A 16,542-nucleotide genomic window follows, 5' to 3' on the forward strand; every position below is an offset into this window, starting at 1 on the left:
AGGAAGAATCAATATTGTGAAAATGGCCATACTGCCCAAAGTAAGTTAAAGATTCAATGCTAATCCCATCAAACTACCATTGACATTTTTCACAGAATTAGGAAAAACTACTTTAAATTTCACATGGAACCAAAAAAGAGCCCACATAGCCAAGACAATCCTAAGCAAAAAGAACAAAGCTGGAGGCATCCACTCTATCTGACTTCAAACTATACTACAATGCTACTGTAACCAAAACAGCATGGTACTTGTACCAAAACAGACATATAGACCAATGGAACAGAACAGAGACCTCAGAAATAACCCCACACATCTACAACCATTTTATCTTTGACAAACCAAACAAAAACAAGCAAGTGGGGCAAGTATTCCCCATTATTTAATAAATGGTGCTGGGAAAATTGGCTAGCCATATGCAGAAAACTGAAACTGGACCCCTTCCTTACACCTTATACAAAAATTAACTCAAGATGGATTAAAGACTTAAATGTAAAACCCAGACCATAAAAACTATAGAAGAAAAACTAGGCAATACCATTCAGGACATAGGCCTGGGCAAAGACTTCATGACAGAATGCCAAAAGCAATTGCAACGAAAGACAAAATTGACAAATGGGACCTAATTGAATTAAAGAGCTTCTGCACAAGAAAACATACTATCATCAGAGTGAATAGATAAATACAGAATGGGAGAAAATTTTTGTAATCTACCCATCTGACAAAGGTCTAACATCCAGAATAACAATGAACTTAAACAAATTTGAAAGAACAAAACAAACAACTGCAACAAAAAGTGGGAAAAGGATAGGTACAGACACTTCTGAAAAGAAGACATTTATGTGGTCAGTAAACATATAAAAAGCCTTATCATCACTGATCATTAGAGAAATGCAAATCAAAATGGCAATGAAACACCATCTCACAACAACCAGAATGGTGATTATTAAAAAGTCAAGAACCAAAGATGCTAGCAAGGCTGTGGAGAAATAGAACACTTTTATACTGTTGTTGAGAATGTAAATGAGTTCAACCATTGTGGAAGACAGTGTGGTCACTCTTCACGGATCTAGATCCAGAAATACCATTTGACCCAATAATCACATTATTGGGTACATACCAAAAGTAATATAAATCATTCTACCACAAAGACACGTGAACACTTATGTTTATTGCAACACTATTTACAATAGCAAAGCCATGGAACCAACCCAAATGTCCATCAATGATAGACTGGATAAGAAAAATGTGGTACATATATACCATGGAATACTATGCAGCCATAAAAAGGAATGAGATCAGGTCCTTTGCAGGGACATGGATGAAGCTGGAAGACATCCTCAGCAAACTTACACAGGAACAGAAAACCAAACACTGCATGTTCTCACTCATAAGTGGGAGTTGAACACTGAGAATACATGGATGTAGGGAGGGGAACGACACACATTGAGGCCAGTCAGCGGGTCCTGAGGAGGCAAGAAAAAGGAGAGCATTAGGACGAATAGCTAATGCATGTGGGGCTTAATACCTAGATGATGGGTTGGTAGATGCAGCAAACCACCATGGCACATGTATACCTATGTAACAAACCTGCATATTCTGCACATGTATCCCAGAACTTAAAGTAAAATGAAAATTTAAAAAAAAGAAACTGCAAAAATTTATAGCTTAAAAATAAACTAAAAGTTTTTTTTTTCCCTTTTGCTTTCCAGAATCTCCCTATTCTTGTCTGCCCCTTTCGATCATTCTTTAATTTAACTATATATTTATTCACTCACTTGCTTATGCATTCTACAATTTAGTTTTAAGCAATTAATAGCTTTTAAGCACTATGTAAAGTCCTGGTAATATAAGATTTATAAAGGCAGCCCCAGTCTTCAAGAGATTAAATCTAGTGAGGTGAGACACATCAGTGAACAGATGGTTCAAATACCTTTTAGTAAGAGCTACATTAATGTTTATACAGAACTTTTAACAAAGGTATGGGAGCTATCAGGGAACACTTCTTGGAGGAGATAATGTCAAAGCCAAGTCCTAAGGTTCAAGTCATACTAATTAATAGTAAGGAGTTTTCAAAGGACTCAGGGAAGAAAAGAGCATCAGTGTTAGGGAAAGTTCAAATATGAATGTTTGAATCCTAGAATGCCTGGAGCAATTTAAGCTGGAAAGGTAACAGAGTTGGGTCATAAAGGAACCTGAAGGCACCCCTAATGTATTTGGATTTTTATCCTGAAAAAATCCGTCTGGAAGCAGAGTGCAGTAAGTAAGATTGGGTTAAGACTGGAGGCTGTGAGAACAATTACAGAAATAATAGACATAAGAAAAAATAAGGTGGTGTGGCAGCAAGGAGGTATGGAAGGATGCAGACCAAATCAAGAGATTTAAGAAGGTCAAATTGATGAAAGTTAATTCATTCTTCCTTCAGTTTTCAACATGAACATTCTGTTCACTTAACTTTCTGTTCCATTTTGTTTTCTAAAATTTACCAGTCTCTATATTATCTGGTATGTCTCTTTCTTTAAACTTCCCCTAGTTAAGTAGAGGAAATATGGCTCATAGATTTACCTGATAGCCCACTGACTATAATATAGCATTTAAAATACATTAAAACAAGTCTTTTTGAGTACAGATATTGCTTAGCCCTGGGCTTGGTGGCTAGGCTGGTTCTCTCCTTTCCAATCAGAGGCGTCTGCTACAAACATCCTCTGCCAGATTATCAGTCAGGCCAAGAAGCATCCGCATTTGATACCCCTCTATGTATTTATTGGAGCTGGAGGTACTAGAACAGCACTGTTATCTCTTGAGTCTGGAATTGTTCAATCCAGATATTAGTTGGGACAGAAAGAATAACCCAGAGTCTTGGAACAAACTGGGTCCCAATGATCAATTCAAGTTCTACTTAGCGAACATGGATTCCAGAAAACTGAAGAAAAAAGGTCCATCTTTCTACATACAATATTTCACTATAAAGCTGCTTTAGAATGAAGGTCTTCCAGAAGCCATCTGCACAATTTTCTACTTAACCAGGAAATAGTTCTCCTCTAAATGCATGAAATCATGTTGATATAATCTATTAAAGATTACACTGATTAATAAATAACTGAAACTTGGAAATAAAAAAGTCCTTTCAGTAATGTGAAAAATCACACAAATTTGAGTGTGTCACAGAAGCCAAGTGCTCCTTAAAGTTATGCTGGTATCTTGCACAACTGGGGGCGTTATTCAAATACAGTTCAATGGAGTTGAATGACACAGTGGCCCTTACAATAAAGTTCAGAAACAGCAAGCAGGTATTATCATGACTTCTTGGACTTCTCTGTGGAACTTCATTCCAGCTTCTAGAGCTGGCACTCAGATCCCAGGAAGAAACTTGATTAAAAAGACACAAAAAAGCAAGTCCATCTATATATTCTGAACATGAGTGTGGTTCTACATCAAGCTGGGTATTAGAAAAACATTAAAATATCATTTCCAACAATATTATTACTATCCTTCTGCTTCCAGAATGAACATCTGATTACAATTAAACTTTATTCTCCTGGAAAAATAACTCTCCAATTATATAAACATTTTTGAATTTTAGCCAATGAAATACGTTTCAGAAGTTTCTTATAATATACATTTTATTACATATTAATGAATTAAACAAAGCAATGTTCTAATAGACCATTAGATGACTTTTCATGCATCCATCCATTCTTCTAATTATACAATCAAATGAAGCCAGATCCAAATTATGACTGCAGATTAAAAGCATCACAACTCATAAATTTACCCAGATATATTTTTTTGGATGTTTCAAAGATTTATTCCAGAATGCTAAATATTTTTACATGAATTAATGGGCCTTGATCATCCTGAATATTTTGCATAATGAAGATTTATAAATTATACATTTGGTCTGCAAGAATAAAATTATCATGTACAGTTTTTCTGATCAAAATCTTTTTCTAAGTCATTTATTAAATATCACATTAATGTGAAATATTAATCATATTCCAACTCATGTAAAAAGGAATAATAGTATCAGTTGACGAAATTTATGAGAATAAAAGTAATTATTTTCTAGGTACTCAAAAAATGTTAAGTTGTTGACTACTGTAAAAAATCATGGATAGTAAAACACACATCTTCAAATAGTAAGATGGTCTAAATGATATTGGATTAAAGGAAACATTACATATTTATTTCCTCTTGATTTTATTTTTAGTGAGTTTATAACTAAATTAGGAAGGAAATGAAAACTATGGAAATTTGAAAAAAAAATTATTCTGTACTTTTATCACTAAACTGCTTAAAATGACAACATAGAAAAACACTGAGGATATTTGTGACTACTAGACAATAAAAAGACAAATAATAAGATGGATAAACTGAGATCTTAAAGACCCAGATGTAATTTTAAATAAGATTCAAGAAATGTACACACAAAAATTAAATTGATTAATTCCCCAAATTCCACACTTATAATACTATCATGTTACTCTACTCCTTTATCCCACCACTGTAGTAACTAGGTGATGACATTGAGGCTGCATAATGAATGATCCAATTAATTTGGAAAATTACATATAAAGAGCCAAGTAAAAGGGAAGTGTGTTTTCATGACCTAGAGTTAGTAATTGATGACATTTGAATGTATGAAATATTCTACGAGGAAAATGTTGCAACGGAAGGGACATGAAAGAATGGGCACCCGTAGTTCAAGCGATTAAGAAAATTTTACTATAGACATTTGAGGACTCCTTTTCCCACTTTTGAAAAATTGATGTGAAGACCACATTTAGCAGATTTCAAATTGCAATGTACATTTGAAATGAAGCATGAGTTCTTCAAAAATCTTTTTAATATCCTACTCATTATAAAATTTGAAAGGATTGCACTTGATAATCTGAATAAATGCTTTGTTAAATCCAGTGTTAGTTAAGTAACAGTTTCTGAAAGTGGGGAGGTTGGCCCGAGGTCAGGTCCTGCTTCTCTCACACATCCTTCTCCTACCCTCTACCTCTTGATCACTGTAGTCCAATCCAAATGGCTTTCTTTTCAGATACATCAAAGTAGTAGGCTCCTTCTGCCTCAGGGTCTTCACTTATACCTTGAAGACTCTGATATAATGGTTACCTATTGGTTCTCATAAAACAAACCCCCACTGATGCTGATGCTAATGTGCAGCTCCCTTTGGGAACCATTAGCAACTCTTTAAGGGCAGAGATTCTGCCAATCTTATTCTCTAGCAAGGTCAAGAACATTGTAGCATGCAGGAAGTATTAGTTAAATGAACAGGTGAAAATGATTAAAGAAACAAAGGGAAGGGAATATTTTTAAAACATGGGACTATACAACAAGTTGATAAACTTCCCATGGCTTTTTAAAATTTCTCTTGAATAAGCATGTATTTCTTCTAATGTAATAATGGCAACTCTTAGCTCTTTGAGCTCACAAGAGACTCTGAAGCACAAGAACCTTTTAATAAAGTAGCTCTCTTTGTTATAAATCATTCATGGGGTAAGAGACTCTTACAGGACTAGCAGAGTTACTCACGTTGATGAATCTCATAAAGAGTTTAACAACAGACTCATAAAAAGGTTGTTCATGAGGAAGTCCAAAGACCTAAGGCCACTTGTGTACACACTGCTACATGATGTCCAAGATGAAGAAATAAAGAAACTGGAGGTTTATTATTATGGTCAAATAATTCAATGAATTGAGACCCAATAATTCCTCTCAAAATGAAAGGTAGTCTCTATATAACCATTGGCTGTTCAGAACAATGCTAATGTAAAATGATAAAAATCTTAGATAGAAAGAGGAACTTTAAAAGCAAAATTGTATGTTCTATTCCATTTTGTATTCTTCCCAGAAAGGTAGATAGATGCTTCTAAGAAAGAACTCCCTAAAGAAAGAAAGACTAATAATCATGTTAAGGGCTAATCCATCTCCGGTATGTTTATGATGTGCCAGGGACCTTGCTATGACTTTTTATGGATTTTTTCATTTGATTCTCAACATAGCTTATCAAGATAAATGCTACTATTCATCCTTAAGAGGTTAATTGACCTACTGAAAGATTTACAGCAATAAGTAGTAGAGGTGGCTCTCCACCCAACCCTGCTGACAACAGGACCATACTCTACATTTTTCTCCTCTCATACTCTCCTCAGAGGCATCCCGGGATGTCTCGTGTGCCTTGTAAATGATAAGTCTCAAATGCATGGTCCTTTCTTCCAGGAAGTTTTCTTGCATTCTTCTCTTACTGTGCTATGAGCCTGTTGGAGCATGAGGGCTAATGCTTTTGGAATAGCTTTAATGCTTAACACAATCAAAAACTGCTGGTAGAGTTAATGTTAGGTAATAATGGCACAAACTTTTTTTTTCAATTTTACATATAAAAGCTTTAAAATCTACCCGGTACAGTGACTCACACCTGTAATCCTAGCTACTCTGGATGCTGAGGTTGGGGGATCACCTGAGGCCAGGATTGAGACAAGCCTGAGCAACATAGTGAGAAGTGGATCTTAAAAAATAAACTATACAAATTGAATAATTTTTGAATTAAAAAAAGCTTTAAAATCTAAGTAACTCAAGTTCTCTAATTAGATTTTAGTTTTATTTTTCCACCATGGACTTGAAATGCCATCCCAAGCACCAGCAGCTTCTCTGAGTATCTGCTATGTTCTAAGCATGTAACTAGGGGCTCTCCATGTCTTATTTCTCATCCCATCTTCAAAATTATTCTGTTTGTTATTGCCATTTACTAGATGAGGAGCTTGGAATTTGAGAGATTATATAACTTTCTCAAGGTAAAAGAGAAACTGGCTGGCAGGACTAGAATTCCAATTCAGGTCTGTCTTCCGTGACATCAGTTGTCTCTGTGGGACATAACTGGATATTTCTACATTCAAAAACAGTGCATTTAATTCTTTTCATTGATTTAATTAGTAACTTAAGAATTTTCTTTGCTTCCCATAATTGTTCCTTACAAGCTCTGCTCTTGACCCAAATAAGTAGGAAATGTTAGAATAAACATTCAGACTTCTAAAAAAGAATAAAATAATTTTAAGAAAAAAAGTATCTTTTAAAACATACCAGTTAAATAAGGAGATGCCAAGGTGCTTGCATGGAAGATGATGCTGTTCAAGACCACTTGGCTCCAACTACGGGTGCTTTTCAGAGAAAAGCCAGTACTTGAGTAAAACATTTTTCATCTGATCACAGCCAAGCGTTTTATTTTTTCAAGCAAAACCAAGTGCAAATTGTGTTTGTTTTTGAAATTATGATCTCTACTTTACAAGTGAAATTCCACACACCAAAGTGTGAGTTTATTTTGATAAAACCACATTTCAGATTCCACATGCAACTGGGTATAAAATCAGGACATGTGGTGTGGGGTTTTCATAAAAGTCAAAATCTGGTAATTAGCACCAAAACTGTTCTTTGAAATCTGAAAGTATCGGAGATAATAGAAATAAAAGCTCATGGAAATGCCAAGAATTTCTGCTCTTGCTAAATTCTATTCAAATATCATAACGCACCAAGGTGATAAAAATTTCAAATATATTTTACCTTGCTTATTAAGGAAAAAAAATCCACTGACATATTTTTGCAACTATTTTATTTCTCTAAAGTCTCTCTTCATCTTTAATTGTCTAAATTTGAAGTGGAGTTGTACCAACATGGAAACTGTCACATAGACCTGAACAAATATACTTAGACAGAAATAAAAAAATACATAAAATATATGAAGGTAGTTCCATCACATGTAACTATCTCAATGGCAAGGACAAGAAAATGGTCCAAAACGAGCATTAAGACAGATTATATGAGAAGAAACTGGAATCCCAAAGTCCCCAACACCCGTAACTCATATTCATTTTTGTCCCTATTTGTAGTGTGTGTGTGTGCATGTGTGTGTGTGTGTGTGTGTATGTACATACATTTTAATTCTGCCTGCTTTAATAGTAGTTAAAAAATAGAATAAAATCTACCTTGGCAAGTTTCCAGCCCAATTTGGTGACTAGATGCCTGAGCCTGTTGATTTCAATAGCTGCACCAGCTCCCGTTTTCCAGTGCACCTCAAGTCTATATTATTATTTAGTAGAGGAGTAGTAGAACTTAATGATTCAAGAATTGGCAGCAGATTGCACCAGCAGTCCTTAAACAGCAGCATACTGTATTTATTTGTGTACTACATTTAATCCAATGTATGTAATTTTATCTCCAAATTCAACATTTGTTGGCAATAAAATAGGGAATGATTCCATTTAAGTCAAAACAGCAGTCAAAACAGGAACAATACTATATTATAGCTCACATATGAACTAACTAGTTGACACTGATTTTTTGGAAAACAACCAATATCTTGTATTCAAATAATACACTCTATTTTTATAGAAAGTAAGTCAAACCTTTACTTACAAAGAAAAACCATTTCAAATACTCAACAGAAATTAACTTGTAATAAAACTCTACAAAGTAATTTCTTAGAAGATAGTATTACCTATGAGGCTAAGAGTAATAAAATACTGACATTCTAATATATGTGTGAGAAAGTACTAAATAGCACCATTAATTTTAAGATGTTTAATATTGTTAACACAACATTTCTTAATGTATGTAGATATGTATATTACATATATAAGGGGAAGTGATAGAATTTAATTGAGTAAAGAAAAAACATTTTAAATATCTTTAAACACCTGAAGTTTTAAATGCTTAAACTTACTTAGATTTGAGGATATAAAATTATAAAATATATCTGTACTTAGCCTTTGTACAGCTAGATGCAATTTTATTTCATTAATTAAAAGAGCACATATTATTTATATTTTAGGTTCCAAATTATTTGTCCCTCCCAAATTACATCATTTTATCTCCTTGATATTGAGTTTGGACAAAATCATTTTGCCAGACACTGGGCATGTGAAATCATGCTACCATCTGGGACTATGAGAACAAAATGTGGAGATCCAAGGATCACCAGCCAAATGATTGTCCCACTGCCCAAAATCTTTTATGATGTCTCCAAGTGGCCTCATATGCTTTATATGTTCCTTTCTGGATGAGTCTGCGTAGCCCAGAGAAAGCAAATAGTCTGGCAGGAAAAAAAAACAAAACCAAAAAAAAAAAAAAAAGCTAGCTTTTAAAACTCTTCAGCAAAGTGGAAGGTCATTACCACTGATTATGTAAGAACTGAGCAAATAACTTCACCTTCTAGGTCTGTTTCTTTATCCATAAAATTAAAGTTAACTATATGATTTTCAGTTCAGTTCTTCCTTATCACCTATTATATTAGGTTTTAAGGATGCAAAGATGAATAAGCCATATCTGTGTCCTGAAGGAATTTGCAGTCTAAAAAAGATATGATGCATAAATAGATCATTTTGAGATCATACAAGGTTAAAAGAGACATATTTACAGAGCTCTATAGGTATCTAAGTTTCATTTTATGAATTTTGCTAGTAATTTTTCTCAATATTTTTTCTTCAGTAAGAGGAAGTAGTATGCTCTCACTTCAGGGAGGAAAAGGGAATGTTAAGAAGAGTCAGGGGAAGGACATGGGACAAGATCCATGGTTTTTGCTTCCAAGAAGAGACAAGGGAAAAAATGAGAGAGCCAAGAAACCTCACATTCAAATGACTTAATTATCTCTCAGCTGGCTTATGCAATGCTGAAGTGATTTATCTGTCCAACTTGGACTATAAGCAGCCAAAGAAACACTCTGTCTCCTTCCTAATAAATACAACTTTTGCATTCAACAAATGATTGGATAAGTTTGACAATCATAAAAGTGGTCAAAGAACTGAAAAGATGTGCTTGACCATGTTCCAATCTAAATGTGATGGATGTTATTGATGATTTTGTACATTTAATAAACTTTCCCTCTGCCAACCATTTAATCTCATTTTTAAAATTTACAAAGTCTTGGGGTTGAAATGTTAGTAAAGCACAATATTTGATATTCTATAATGTAAAACTACAGCACCTGTCGCATTTTCTTTGCAAAACTTAAAATAACTGCGAAAGGCTACCTGAATAGATGTAAATGCCTATGTTTTCTTTACTTTAGATTACTCCAAGCAGTGATTTACACACTGATAATTTATACTGCCAAGATTGTGAAGGTAGGAATAACACTTTAAATAAGAAGATTGGAGGTTTTTCTGCAAATGAATTGGCATATAGTCATTGTGACTTCAATACTCTCTTCTTGCTGTGTGTTGGGTTCAGTGCTTCAAAATGGGAAAACACATATATCTGAGAGTCAAGGGAAAACAGTCCTTGCCAAGCAGATGTTGGTAAATTGCCAGCTGAAACAAAGTTGTGATGCTGGTGACAACAAGATTGGCTTCTAGAGGATATTTAGAAAGCAGAGAGTCTGGCTTTGCTATCATTTCCCTCAGGAAGGGCCTGGATGATGGGCTATAGCACATTACCAGCTAGTATCTTGCTTCCAAACATCTGGATTCCTAGTCTCATCCATTTAAAAAATGATTTGCTCATTGTAGTTCATTGTTTATGGAGGTTTCAGCCAAGAGAGAAAACATTCAGCCACCTCTTCTCTAGACATCCATTTCTTAGCTAGCTCTGCCACAATTCTTTTAAATGGTTTAAAGAATCGCACATTTAAATCTCTTTTTTTCTTAAAAATAAATCTAATATTTAAATTTTGATTGGTTGATTTTTACCTTACCAAATCAAGGATAAAAGGAAATTTAAATATCTTCAAAACAATACATGTTTTTGCCTCAGCTTCTCAGACATTTGAGAGCAAAATATATTCAGGACTTGAATCATACAGAAAATTTATTTGTATTTTATATTATTTTATTGACACAGAACAGTGGCTCACAACAAGGTTTTTACATCAGAATAATTCGGGAAATTTTTTAGAATAAATGTGCTTAGGCCCTAGCCCAAACCTGTGAGAGCAGATGAGATGCAGAAATGGTTATTTTGAAAATGACTCCCAGCCTTGATTAAGAAACACTTAGAATTTTGTTCCATTTATTAGTATAGTAGGTATTGTACACCTGGTATAAATTAGACATTCTGTGTGTGGCAAGGGAGGAAAAGGCAGATTGCATACATGAAAATATAAAATAATTTATAGATAAGTTATTTTAAAAATACAGCAAAATTACTGGACAGGCATATTTTTAAAGATCAATATTTCTATTTGTTAGCTATGATGACTTAGAATATGAGATTTTTTTTTAGTTAATTTTAAAAGCACCAAAAATACCAATAAATAAATCCACCAAAAGATACGGGGGGAAATTATAAATCATCATTACGGTTAGCAAAAAAAACGTATTCAGTGACTGAAAGATTCAATGCTGGAAAAATGTCAATTATCACCAGTTTGATAAAAAATATAACACATATAGACCCCTAAAATATCAAAGTTTTTATTTGTGTTTTGTTTTGTTTGAAACTTGACAAGCTACTCAGAAAATATATAAGAATGTCCTGAGCTTTTCAAGAAGAATCATTTTCTCCTCTGCTGTCTTGGTTAAAACTGTGATCAGGTAACTATCAGGCTAAAAGGACCACCACCTCCTGGCAGAGGAAAAACGGCCATGGACAATTCATGAGAAGGGTCTTAAAATTTTTCCTTCAGCTTTGCCTCTATTTCTTATGAACATATTCCATAGCATAAAGCAAGTCATATATCCAAGCCTTAAGTCAATCGGGGGCAAGAAAATATCTTCCTTTCACAAGAAGTTCTGTCAATTATACAGCAACTGGTAGGAATATGTCATCTTCTTAGAGAAGTGACATCAGCAAGATGTCAAAATAGAAGTTGTTTACCACTACCTCCCTATAGTGTACCCATAGTGCACACAAAGGTACCACAAAAAGTACCTTTGTGGGTGTCCAGGAGCCCAGCAGAGAAGTTTCAGGAAAATAAAATTATAATAATACATTAAAAGGGAGGAAAATCAGTTTCCCTCTACCTTTTTCACACCCCCCCAAGGTGGCACAGCTTAGTGCCGAGAGAAAGCTCCTCAGCCCATGATGCCTCTCATAGGGGAAAGTGAAAATGTAAGGAGTCTGACTATGCCAGCTGTGCACGACACTGCCTCAGAGACCCATCTCTTTCTCATTTCCTCATGCTGAAGGGATCAATGTGGCTGAGTGGCTGGGGGAGACTGGGAGCAGGAAACAGAGGAAGGTCTAGAAACTCAAAAAAGGGCCATGCGACCAACCAACAATTTCACTTCCTCTTTTCCTATTTGAATACCCTTTACTTATTTCTTTTGCCTGATTGCACTGGACAGAACTTCCAATACTATGTTCAATAGGCATGGTCAGAGAGGGCATCCTTGTCTGGTGCTGGCTTTCAGTGGGAATGCTTCCAGCTTTTGTCCACTCAGTTTGATATTGGCTATAGGTTTGTCATAAATAGCTCTTATTATTTTGAGATAGGTTCCATCAATATCTAGTTTATTGAGAGTTTTTAGCATGAAGATGTGCTGAATTTTGTTGAAGGCCTTTTCCATTTTAGTTTGAAACTATTTTTTGATTTCTCTGTTGATTTTTTTCTAGACTCATAGTTTGTTCAGGAGTGTGATGCTTAATTTCCACATTTATGTGAATTTTTAAAGTTTTTCTCCTATTATTGATTTCCAGTTTTATAGCATTGTGTTTGGAAAAGACACTTGATATTCATACTGAATGGGGAAAGCTTGAAAGCATTTCCCCTTAGATATGGAACAAAACAAGGATGCCCACTTTTACCACTTATGTTCAACACAGTACAGGAAATCCCAGTCAGAGCAATCAGACAAGAGAAAAAAAATAAAGGGCATCCAAATTGGAAACAATGGAAGTCAAACTCAATGTTTGCTGAAGATATAGTTATATCTTTAGAAAACCCCAAAGGCTCATCCAAGAAGCGCCTAGATCAGATAAATGAATTCAGTAGCCTCAGGATACAAAATCAATATACATCAGTAGTACTGCTATACACCAACAGCAACCAAGCTGAGAATCAAATTAAGAACTCAATCCCTTTTGCAACAGCTTTAAAAAACAAAACAAAACAAAACAAAAAACTTAGGAGCATAAAGCTCTCCATGATGAAAACCACAAAACACTGCTGAAAAAAGTCGTAAATGACACCAAAAAATGGAAACAGATCCCATGCTCATGAACAGAAAGACTCAATATTGTGAAAATAACCATATTGTCAAAATCAATCTACATATTTAATGCAATTCCCATAAGAATACCATCACCATTCTTCAGATAACTAGAAAAAACAATCCTAAAATTCATATGGAACTAAAAAAAGAGTCCACATAGCCATCACAGTACTGAGCAAAAGGAGCAAATATGGAAGCATCACATCGCCTGACTTCAAATTATACTACAAGACTATAGTAACCAAATCAGCATGGTACTGACATAAAAATAGGCATATAGACCAATGAAATACAATAGAGAATCCAGAAATAAAACCAAATACTTATAGCCAATTGATCTTTGACAAAGTACAAAAAACACAAATTGGGGAAAGGATACTCTATTCAGTAAATGAGCAAGCCACATGTAGAAGAATGAAACCTGTTCCCCATCTCTCACCTTATACAAAAATCGACTCAAGATTGATCAAAGTTCTGAATCTGGTGTCTGACACTATAAAAATTCTAGATGATAACATTCAAAAAACTCTTCTGGACATGGGCTTAGGCAGAATTTATGACTAAGACCCCAAAAGCAAAGGCAATAAAAACAAAATAAATAAATGGGATCTAATTAAACTAAAAGTCTTGTGCACAGCCAAAGAAATAATCATCAGAGTAAACAGACAACCCACAGAGGAGAAAATACTCACAAATATCCATCCAACCAAGAACCAGTATCCAGAATCTACAGAGAACTCTACAAACAAATCAGCAAGGAAAAACAAACAATTCCATCAAAAAGTAGACAAAGGACATGAACAGACACATCTCAAAAGAAAATATATGAACAGCCAACAAATATATAAGAAATGTGTCCCGGTTTGGTGGCTCACGCATATAAGCCTGGCACTTTGGGAGACTGAGGTGAGTGGATCACCTGAGATCAGAAGTTTGAGACCAACCTGGCCAACATGGTGAAAACCCATCTCTACTAAAAAAATACAAAAATTCGCTGGGCTTGGTGGCACACACCTGTAATCCCAGCTACTTGGGAGGCTGAGGTGGGAGAATTGCTTGGGAGAATTGCACAAACCTGTAATCCCAGCTACTTGGGAGGCTGAGGCAGCGGAGGTTGCAGTGAGCTGAGACCATGCCATTTCTTGAAATAATAATTTTGGATTCCTTGTTAGGCAACTTATAGAACTCCATTTTTTTTTAGATCAATTACTAGAAAATGTGTGAATTCTTTTGCTGGTGTCATATTTCCTTGTTTTTTCATGTTCTTTGAAGTCTTACATTGCTACCCTCACATTTGAAGAAGTCATTTTTTCCAGTTTTTACTGACAGGCTCTGGGAAAGAAATACCTTCATCAATGAGCCATCTTGGCAATTCTGAGGCTCTCTCAGACCTTTTCTATTAATATAATCACTCCATCCTTCATGTTCCCTTTTGGGAGGAAATTCTTAAAAATTTAAGAATTTCCCAAAACCAGGCCTGGCACTGAGAATCTTGTTTATTTTCCCCATGTCAGTGCCTTGAAATGGTTAAGTTTGTCTGCCTTTCTCCAATCCTGCAGGATCAAGCTGGCTGACTGCATGTGCTCATGAGCATTGTGCAAAAGCTCTCACTTGTTGTTGAAGGAGTGCACATGGGTAGTAAGCCTCCAGGAATGCGGGTGAGGTGTGTGGAACATTGAAGTTACCTGTGGGCCAGTTGGGAGGAGAGGGTCTGTGGGTGAGGCCCTCCAAGTCACTTGTGGGTGGTCTTCCTAATGGAGTTCATGAGGTTGTCTCTGTTTTCAGATGACATGATTGTATATTTAGAAGATCCCACTGTCTCAGACCAAAATCTCCTTAAGCTGATAAGCAAATTCAGCAAAGTCTCAGAATACAGAATCAGTGTGCAAAAATCACAAGCATTCCTGTACACTAATAACAGACAAAAACAGAACCAAATCATGAGTGAACTCCCTTTCACAATTGCTACAAAGAGAATAAAATACCTAGAAATACCTAGAAATACAAGGATGTGAAGGACCTCTTCAAGGAGAACCACAAACCGCTGCTCAAGGAAATAAGAGAGGACACAAACAAATGGAAAAACATTCCATGCTAATGGATAGGAAGAATCAATATAATTAAAATGACCATACTGCCCAAAGTAATTTATAGATTCACTGCTATACCCATCAAGCTACCACTGACTTTCTTCACAGAATTAGAAAAACTACTTTAAATTTCATATGGAACCAAAAAAGAGCCCACATAGCCAAGACAATCCTAAGCAAAAAGAACTAACCTGGAGGCATCACGCTATCGACTTCAAACCATGCTACAAGGCTACAGTAACCAAAAGAGCATGGTACTTATACCAAAACAGATATATAGACCAATGGAACAGAACAGAGACCTCAGAAATAACCCCACATATCTACAACCATCTAATCTTTGACAAACCTTACAAAAACAAGCAATGGGCAAAGGATTCCCCATTATTTAATAAATGTGTGGGGAAAACTGGCTAGCCATCTGCAGAAAACTGAAACTGGACACCTTCCTTATACATTATACAAAAATTAACTCAAAATGGATTAAAGACTTAAATGTAAGACCTAAAACCATAAAAACCCTAGAACAAAACTTAGGCAATACCATTCAGGTTATATGCATGGGTAAACTTTCATGACTAAAACACCAAAAGCAATGACAACAATAGCCAAAATTGACAAATGGGATCTAATTAAACTAAATTTGCTGGGCTTCTGCACAGTAAAAGAAACTATCATTAGAGTGAATAGGCAACCTACAGAATGGGAGAAAATTTGCAACCTATCCATCTGACAAAAGGCTAATATCCCGAAAGTACAGTGAACTTGAACAAATTTACATGAAAAAAATTAACAACCCCATCAAAAAGTGAGCTAAGGATATGAACAGACACTTCTCAAAAGAAGACAGTCATGCAGCCAACAAACATGAAAAAAAAAAAAAGTTCATCATCACTGGTCATTAGAGACGTGCATATCAAAACCACAATGAGATACTGTCTCAAGCCAGTTAGAATGACAATCATTAAAAAGTCAGGAAACAACAGATGCTGGAAAGGATGTGGAGAAATAGGAACACTTTTACATTGTTGATGGGAGTGTAAATTAGTTCAACTGTTGTGAAAGACAGTGTGGCAATTCCTCAAGGATCTAGAGCCAGAAATACCATTTGACCCTGCAATCACATTACTGGGTATATACCCAAAAGATTATAAATCATTCTACTATAAAGACACATACACACATATGTTTACTGTGGCACTATTCACAATAGCAAAGACTTGGAACTGACCCATATACCCATCAACGATAGACTGGATAAAGAAAATGTGGCACATATACACCATGGAATACTATGCAGCCATAAC

General features: G+C 35.2%; 1 pseudogene; it reads left to right on the top strand.

Annotated features, from left to right (window-relative positions):
- Positions 1–2,207: 2,207 nt before the first annotated feature.
- Positions 2,208–2,977, top strand: LOC116529835 (annotated as a pseudogene).
- The last annotated feature ends 13,565 nt before the right edge of the window (positions 2,978–16,542 follow it).

The sequence above is a fragment of the Sapajus apella genome, unplaced genomic scaffold, assembly GCF_009761245.1.
Source record: "Sapajus apella isolate SASKATOON/1434 unplaced genomic scaffold, GSC_monkey_1.0 scaffold3, whole genome shotgun sequence".
Classification (NCBI taxonomy): domain Eukaryota; kingdom Metazoa; phylum Chordata; class Mammalia; order Primates; family Cebidae; genus Sapajus; species Sapajus apella.